The sequence below is a fragment of the Acyrthosiphon pisum genome, chromosome A2 (genome assembly GCF_005508785.2).
Source record: "Acyrthosiphon pisum isolate AL4f chromosome A2, pea_aphid_22Mar2018_4r6ur, whole genome shotgun sequence".
NCBI classification, from domain to species: Eukaryota; Metazoa; Arthropoda; class Insecta; order Hemiptera; family Aphididae; genus Acyrthosiphon; species Acyrthosiphon pisum.
The window spans coordinates 58,659,955-58,669,076 of NC_042495.1; positions in this window are offsets into that span (position 1 = coordinate 58,659,955).

Sequence of the window (9,122 nt, forward strand, 5' to 3'; positions counted from 1 at the left end):
AAACTATATTATGATAAAAATGCCAAAGGTAAAATAATAATAATTTTAAACCGGGCCAAAAAATTATGTTTAGAGATTTATAACTAAAACTTGGAAGGCCAGGTAAAATCATCAATAAATACAATACGCCCAGATCATATGTTTTTAGTGATAACACGGGTAATAATAAACGAAGAAATATTGTACATTTAAAGCCTGCCAGTAAACAGCTCAGGTATAATTTGTACAAAGATAATAATGTTGTTTCGAAGCCTAGTTGGATACGTAAGCGACGTGTTGTACCTCCAACTAAGCTTAATTTATAATTTGTATCATGTATTATTTCACATTTGTAAGCTTAGTTTATAATTTGTATCATGTATTATTTCACATTTGTAAGCTTAGTTTATAATTTGTATCATGTATTATTTCACATTTGTAAGCTTAATTTATAATTTGTATTATGTATTATTTCACTTTTGTAAACTTAATCTATAGGTAACCTGTTTTGTTTATATATATAAAAAGGGAGATGTTACATAGCTATTAGCTATGATACCTACCTGCTATCTACAATAACGGTTATGTAATTATGATGTATTATCGCGTGTATCGCTATCGGTATTTTAGACATAATAAAGTCAGTATGCTTATAGCACTCGAGTTTAGAACATGTATTTTCACCTACACTCCTTACGAGATGCAACAATCATATTTAAAAAATATAAGTGAAACATGGAAAGAAGTGGAACAAACAGTAAAAACCATAGCTGAAGAAGTACTTGGGTACATACCAGAAAAAACAAGTAAAATGTGGTTCAATAAAGAATGTAAAAGAGCTTTACATGAAAAAGATAGAGCCCGCATGAAAGTACTACATGAACCCAATGAAGATAATAAAAGATTGTTGGCACTTAAACAAAGAGAGGTAAAAATGGTGATTAGATTGAATAAGAGACTATGAGAAAAAGAACGCATACAAAATATAGAAAGTAATAGAAATAGCTATTCGAAAATATTTTTTAGAAAAGCAAATGAAGTAAGACATGGATACAAGCCCAGACCAAATGTTATGAGGAAAAGTGATGGAACCTTTCTAACAGGCAACAAAGAGATCGCATACGAATTCAAAGATATGTTTGCAAAGCTTTTGAACCAGCCAATAATCGATATCACTGTAAACGAGCTAACGACAGTAAAACAGCTACTCGGAACCCCGTCAAAAAATGAATTATAAACGGAATTAAATATGCTTAAGAATGGTAAAACACCAGGTGTAGATAAAATAGTATCAGAATGTTTAAAAAAGGGTGGACCATGCTTACTAAACCAACTTCATAAATTAATAAACATAATATGGAAACAAGAGGAAATACCCGAATCGTGGAGAGTATCTGTCCTATGTCCTGTTTTTAAAAAAAGAGATATCATGGAGTGTAAAAATTATAGGGGGATCTCCTTACTCAACACAACTTATAAGATTCTATTTAATATTCTTCTGATCAGAATCAATCCATATATTAAAGAAATAATAGGAGAATATCAAGCTGGGTTCATGATAGGGAGATCAACAGCTGATCAAATCCACATCATCAAACAATTAGCTGAGAAAGTCACGAGTTCAATAAAGACATACACCTTATGTTCATAGATTACAAAGCAGTATACGATTCGATTAATAGGGAAAAACTATGGAATGTCATGAACAAAATGGGAATACCAGCAAAATTAGTCAGAATGATTAGAGCGTGTGCATATGACTCCAAAAGGAAAGTAAGTTTTGGAGGAGAGGTATCAGATGAGTTTCCAGTGACGACCGGACTCAGACAGGGAGACGTTCTATCGCCAACTTTGTTTAATATCGCATTAGAATCAGTTATACGAAAGGTACTAATCCAAGCCAAAGGAATAAAAATGAACAACAATAACGAACTAACCGTAGTGGCTTACGCTGACGATATAGTCTTCATTGCCGAATCAGAGGACGATCTGAGAAATACAACTAGCATTCTACTAAATGAAGGTAAAGATATTGGTTTGAAGATAAATGAATCAAAAATAAAGTATATGATACTATCGAGAAGAAATCACAATATTAACTATTTAAAAGTTGATGATTACAAATTTGAACGGGTACAAAGCTTCAAATACCTGGGCGCAGAGATCAATGAAAATTCTAATAGCCACGAAGAAGTTAAAAAACGAATAACAGCAGCAAATAGATGCTACTATAATCTAATGCCACTCTTCAAATCAAGATTACTATCAATAAAGTTTAAAATAACGTTATACAAAGTCATAGTCAAACCGGTTGCTCTGTATGCATGTGGTACATGGGCCACGACAAAATCGGACAAAGGAAAGTTAGGAGTTTTCGAAAGAAAGATATTAAGGAAAATCTTCGGTCCAAAGAGAAATAACGATGGTGAGTATGAGGTGAGAGGCAACAGGGAATTGGATGATTTATACAAGGAACCTACAATTGTTGGGTCCCTGAAGAGCACGAGGATAAGTTAGGCGGGACATGTATGGAGGTCAGATGGAATAATTGGATCAATAACTAAATGGAAACCTGACACTAAGAGGCCTCGAGGACGCCCCAGACAAAGATGGATGGATAGAGTAAAGGAAGATTTGAAACTCCTGAACGTAAGAAACGCAGAAGAATGTGCAAATGATAAAGAAGAATGGAAACAATATGCTGTTGCGGCGATGGGCCTTAAAGGCCTGTAAAAGCCCAGAAAGAAGAAGATCATATTTGATCTTGGTGATATTAAGAGTAATTCTCAATATTTTCTTAAATCCCGTCATATTTTTGACTCAAACCATCATTGAGTAAATAAGTTTCACCATAACTATTTAGTGGTATAATTATTGGTATAGTTTTCCACTGACTTGTGATTATGTTAAACAAAAGAGGAAGATGGTGTTTGGCTCTTTTGCTCTTCATTAAAACATACTGCAACAAGTAAAATTTGGTGCTCTAACTCAGTACCGAACTGTATGAACAGCATAAGCTTCATTTAAATATTTTCTACCCACCAACATAAATACATAATAGGTATATTTTGAAAAAATAAGAAAATCAAATATAAAAAGATTGGTAAGTGTTTGTTGCTCTGCTGTACAGTAGGTTACAAGTGGGTCACTGTATAAATTTGAATTCAATGATATAATATCATTGTATAAAAAAAAAACGATTCTGAACGGAGACGGTATGTCAGTCTAGGTATGAGACATATTATATACTTATCTATGGTATTAAAAAAAAATTGACCTGTAATAAATTCCAAATTAATCATATCACAATATCTATTAGGTACTTATAACACTTTACACATCAACAACAAACTGTGATACTATCATAGATATATAATAGTATACTTTAGAAGTTTCAAGTACCTAGGTATACCCACGAATAATATTATACAATCACACCAAAATAACTAAAATAGTTTTTCTAGGTTTTTAATATGTAATTTCGTCCAAATTTGAACTTAAAATGACTGTAAAAATAAACTGTGTACAGCGGCGGATTCAACGGTCGTTTAGTCGGTAAATGCCAACAGGGCCCCCTCCTAAATTGTGCACTGAGGCCCACCTAAATTATAAAGTTGATTTTTTTTTTCAAATTTTAACCAAAAAAAAAGTATATTTCAAACTCGAATATAACTTACCATTGTTTTAATAATAAAATAATTTAAACATATAGGAATACTTCAAAAGCAGAAAATATTATAATTAAATAAAGTAGAAAAGATAGAAATAAATACTTATATACCTACGCAAAACTAAGTTAGGTATTCTACATTCTACCCACTACCATTGATCACAAATAAGATTATTTATAATTATAAATTAATTTATAATATTATTCATGATTGCATGAAAATAAAAACAATAATTTTGTAAGTATAATAACAATCTTTTTATTATTATCAGCAGCGTAAATAATGATTTATTGGAAACCGTTTTCGCGATAAATTCGCAACATAGGTAGGTACATATAAATATTGAAAAATGTGGTAAACAGGGCTGTGAATTTAATACGTTTGCACTATGTTTTTCATATTATTATGTTTATACATTTAACGGGTTAGGACATTGTTTCTTACAATTGCTATAGCTATTTTTTTTTTTTATTTATTATAAATTAAAATGTATCAACATATTACATGTTACAACAAGTTAGTTATAAAAAGAAAACGATAACAATGACAGTTTAATTTAGAATTTTATACATAATATAATTTTTTTATATTGTGTATTCGTGTTATTGATGTGTGGAATATGTGGTGTGTGTGTATGAGTGTTATGGGGTAGGAGTTACAGGGAGTGTTAATTTGTTTATTAGGGATGTTAAAACAGCAAGAAGGGGGTTAAGTATAGATTTTAGTTCGTCGAGAAATTTGGTGATGATGTGTAGAGATTGATCCAGTGGCGTATACATAACTTTTGTATGGGGGGGATCAGTTGCAAACAAATTATTATGGAACAAAAATACCTAAACCTAGGTATGTGCACATTTAAATACCTAATAAATGATAAAACATATATATATATTCAATAGTCAATACATTTTATTTTAAATTCTACAAGTAGTTATAGAACAAAATTTAATTTTCTTTTTTTTTTAGTCAATTCATCAATTACTTCTTCAGCACTGATAGGAATGTTCCTATGAACTGCCATTAAAGTGAGGCCATTTAATCGCTCCTATAACAAAAAAATGAAATAATTTATACAAAATAAGTAACTAATAACAATAAAAAATATGTATTTATATTGTTTTCATAGAATATACCTCTTTCATAGTGTTTCTTAAGTAGGTCTTTAACCTTTTTAAACATGAAAACATTCTCTCAGGTGTAGCAGTAGACACGGGTAATGTACAAAATATTCTAAATATTTAGAACCCATAAATTAGTTAAAATCTGCATAAGTTAAATAACAAAACACAATCAATAAATAATTAATAGCGATAATACTATACTTAAATGTGTCAAACATAAATAAATAAAATAATTTACTTACAAGATTTTTTTCAGCATTTTTTAAATCGCAATTTATAAACAACCCAATATCATTAATACGCTGTATTGAATTATTAGCTTCAACAATTTCTGAACCATTCAAATGTTTTTTTTTAGGCGATGTACAAATAATAGAATCATCATCGACATCATCGGAATTTCGTTTGGTCATAGGATTAGGATGATTAATCGAGGATGGTTTAAAAAAACTGTTCAAAGATTGATTGTTTGATTGTTTGAATGTATTTTTCGCACAATTAACTCAATTCGGCAATCGGCATTGGTACTATTACATCTGTTATGACTTGTTCGTACAACTGACATAATATTTGTTGTTGATTTTTGTTTTTAGATAATAATATTTATTATTTAAGCTATTTTTAGCTTTCAATGAACAAATTACTGATAGCTATATAGTACGTTGTAGCCTGTAGGTATATCCATGTTAGTAGATAATATACAAAATTGATAATGTTTTGGTATAAATGCGTAAAAACCATCGTGCAATAATATTTCTTTTTCTAATGTATAGGACAATGTATTATTATACGCACGGACATGCGGGCGTCGTCTCCGCCGCGTTGTCGCGTTGATATCGGTGACGGTGACGACTGGCGACGGTCCGTGGCTGGTCTGCCTCATATTATTATCTTCTAATAATTTATTATACTTGTATATATAATATACATATTATCAAATGTCACATAATACGATTATATGAATATGAAATAAATATATGATTACTGATTAATATTAAGTAAATTATTTTTAATTAATTGTTGAATGTGTTAAAATAAAAAATTACAAAAAATCCTTGTAATTTCCTTACATTAAGTCATTAAGAACACTATTTTATAAAGTTTTAAAAAAGGCCTATGGGGGATCTGACCCCCACATCCCCCCTTGTATACGCCCCTGGATTGATCGGGTGGTGTTTTGTTAGCTGCGATTTCGGCGTATGACGGTTTTTCTTTTGAGTTTGAACTGAGGGCTTCGTTTCCAATACTTCGAAATGGAGGTGGTATTGCAAGTGTTGGAACCGGTTGATTTTCATTATTTATTTTTTTAACTTTAGGTTTGGTGCGGTTTAATATTTTTTTAAAGGATTGGCATCCTTTATAGTTTGCTGTATGATTTCCACCGCAATTTGCATTTTGCGCATTTTGCGGGTTCCTCCCGTTGTTTTGTGCATTCGTCAGTAAGGTGTTCTGATCCGCATTTCACGCGACGCGGATAGTGGTGACAATAGTTACGTGTGTGTCCGTACACTTGGCAGTGGTGACATTGAGGAGGACCGAGTTGTCTCTTAGGATATTCGAATTTGACGATTGAGTTTAATATTTTGTTGATATTAAATATTTCACGATTATTGGTATTACGAGCCAGGCTTAAATTAAATAGAGATACCTAGTGGACCTTTGTTCGCACGGTGTGGTATATTTGAAATACTAATTACTTTGTGACCAAGGTCACTTAAGCAATTTATTATGTCCACGGTAGGAGTGGTGTAGTGGTAGTACGACACGGAAAGGTTGGGAGGAACGGGGGAGATAAGAGTGGTTATAATTGGCTTCAACCAGATAAGATTTAATGGCCATCCAGTTTTCACGTGTGTTTGACCGAACGGTAGCATTCGATCTATTAGCTTTGCATGTGAAACCCCCTGGTCCCATTATGCTAGTTAAATCTTTTTTGAGGATTATGAAATCGATCACGTTTTTTAATACGATATTTGGAAGTTTTGTCTTACTCGGTTCTGGCGAGGTCTTGGTAGTTTGTGAGACGAGCTGAGATTCTGTTTGCACGAAAACATTGTCTTGTTCCTCCGTTGATAAAACTTGGAAACGATTTGGTGTTACGAAAAATTTACTTTTCTTCTCCTCGTGAATCGGGGAGTTTGTGGAGGTCGACGAGTGAGTTCTCTTTGTAGAGTTTTCCATCGATTTCTTTCTTCGAACAGTATTTTTGTTTAGAATAACAATTGGTGAAACCATAACCATTAAACGTTTTTAATGTCTCATTACGGTAGGTAATTAAATGATAAGATACAATACGCGACGCATTACGAAACTGCGACGCACTAGCTATCGCTTTGGCTGTCTGAGCCCGACTGTTGCAATAACTATAACTATAAAGTATTGATTGAAATTTAAATAAGTATTTGTATTATTATTATTAAATTAAGTATAAAATTATAAATAGAAGCAATAATAATTGCAACTATTTGCACATACTATTATTGTGATTGCCTCCACACCACCAATTCACTCGCCAACCTAGCCGACCGGTCCGTCACCCACAGAAACATATATACACACATCATCATTGTTTTTGTGAATTATAATATAAAATGGTAATTTTATCATCAAATTTTGTGTATATAGCCGTTCCTAAAATTGTGTGTAGTACAAAAAGTTAAGTGTGTAGTACGAAATTTAAAAGTGTGTAACTCAAATTAAACCTTTATAATTTTATGTATAATTTTTTGGCTTCACTTTCTTTTTTATAATTGCATGATTTTTTGTGAAGCTATATTTTATTTATAATCTATATTCTGTGAAATGGAGGTAAGTATGTTACTGTTGCATTTTTTAGGAGGCCCCTCGTATTGATTGTCCGACTTTCTTTGAACCCTTAAATCCACCACTGACTGTGTAAATGTATTTTTTGGATTTTTTGGTAACAGAATTAATTATTTACGTGGAATCTTGTTTTAAATTTTCAATTCTTAGATACAAAAGTTGAACATTTGATTTCATACATTCATGTATTTTTAATATTTTTCAACTGATATTGTAACAATATATCAGGAGCCTTGTATTAAATTTTTACACTTTTTGGCCCAACAGATAAAACTTAATTGATATTTATAGAAAAAAAAAACTAAAAAAAGCAGGTAAGTGGATGTCGCTATGCTGTACAGTAGATTACAAGTGGGTCATTGTATAATGGTTGTATTAGACTTGAATTCAATGATATTATATTATAATATCATTGTATAAGAAAAACGATTCTGAGCGGAGACGGAACGTCAGTCTAGATATTTTATATTTTGTTATTATTTATTTTATCATGTAAGTTGAATTAATATTAAAATATTATAATTTTTTATTCATTTCTATGGTGATAAACAAAGCGTTAGAAATTGAAATCCCATTATTAGCGTTTTTTCGTAATTTTCCAGTGGTTTTTCCCGTGGCATTAAATAACTATTGAGAAAATCGAAAAATGACCTCTTTAAAGTACCATCTTGATCCAATTTGCTATAAGATAAGGTATTATATGTTGAAATCGAAACTCTCCTTCTGGAAGAAATTTTGTATACAAGATATAAAAAGAATAAAAAATAAACACCATTGTAAAAACAATAGCTTCCTCGCACCGCTCTGAATCTAAAATTTAAAACTGACAATATCCGTAAAAAGCTCAAAAAGAGTCAAACTATTTTCAAAACTTTATCGTGTATAGACTATTCTAATATGAACATTCAGTGAAATTTTCATGTATCTACAGTCATTCGTTTTTTAATTACAACAAAATAAGAAAATCGTAACATGAGAAATCGAGTGAATATAAAATGTTGTAAAAATATCAAATACAAAAATCAAAAATCAATACATTTATCGTTCCACTCAGAATCTAAAATATTATATAGTTACAATTGTTATTCAACTTCAAAAGTGGTTCTTTATTAACAGTACACTCAAAAAATAATTGGGAAATAATTGTTAAACGAAAGTATTCCATTAAATCTGGTAAATGTTTATTCCGATTTTATCTATCATACTTGATCCATTTCATTAGAGATTTATAGTATTTTATACACCTATTAATAATTAGAACATCATTTAGTTTCAGTCAAGCCGTTTCGGAGGAGTTCAGTAAGAAACACTGTGGCACGACATTTCTATATATTAGATATACATATCTAGTTACTTGATATGGTGTCGCACAATTTGAACAATCACAATTTTTTAAGGGCAACGAAGTGCACAGGGTCAGCTAGTATTACATATTTATGATTCATAAATTCTCTTTCATCCGCTCAGAATCGTTATTTATCGAATATAATCACTGCATTCAAATCGAATACTGTAATAACACTGCACA